Source organism: Tupaia chinensis, unplaced genomic scaffold (assembly GCF_000334495.1).
Source record: "Tupaia chinensis unplaced genomic scaffold, TupChi_1.0 Scaffold141099_1, whole genome shotgun sequence".
Lineage (NCBI taxonomy): Eukaryota > Metazoa > Chordata > Mammalia > Scandentia > Tupaiidae > Tupaia > Tupaia belangeri.
Window position 1 is genome coordinate 44,106 of NW_006200965.1, and position 822 is coordinate 44,927.

Below are 822 nucleotides of genomic sequence, written 5' to 3' on the forward strand. Positions count from 1 at the left end.
GGTCGACTATGTGGGAGTCCAGCGATATAGCCATTACACTAACTGCTGGTCCCTGAGCAGCTCATTTTTTGAGAGGTTTATGCTGTAGGGCATGTGGTTCACCAGACAGAGAGAGACAGAGAGACAGAAAGTGAGAAATCAGTCCCCGGGGGGATGTTCATGCTGCAATCCCTTCTCCTTTATTCTCCTCTCGGGATCTTGGGCATGCATGCACACACTCTGGCATGAGTTAAAGCCAACAGGTCCAGGACTCAAACCATGTTTGACTACATGGAAGTCCAGAGACATAGCCATTATGCTTACTAGTCCTGAGCAGCTCATATTAAAGGTATGGATAATCATCACAGAAACTGCAGAGTGGGTCAGAGACAGGGGCAGCCAAAATAAACTCCAAGTGGATCTTCCCAGCTCACTGCTTTAGCAGAGTAGCGTGGGCACAATCTACTCTCGTGTGGTTACAGACATAACTACAGCCCGAGGCATGAAAACCCCAAACAACACATACATTTGTTTGCCAGTCTTCAAGGCAGTGGCTCTCCAAGGGCTAAAGTAGATAAAAGAGCAGGATCACAAAGTTCCAGGGAAACTTAGGAGCACAGAAGCCTCCTTCTCTCACTGATTCCACTGTTTTGGACAGTTTAGTTCACACAAGGTCTCACTCTAGCCAGACACTGGATGAATGGTCCCATTTTCAACCACATTCTACATGACCCCATGCAGTACCCCAAGCCTCAAGGCTGCTCTCTACTCTGAGGAACTCCCAGTGGAAAACATTTCCAAGGATCTCAGTGCACAGTGGGTCATCAGTAGATAACCAAGTCC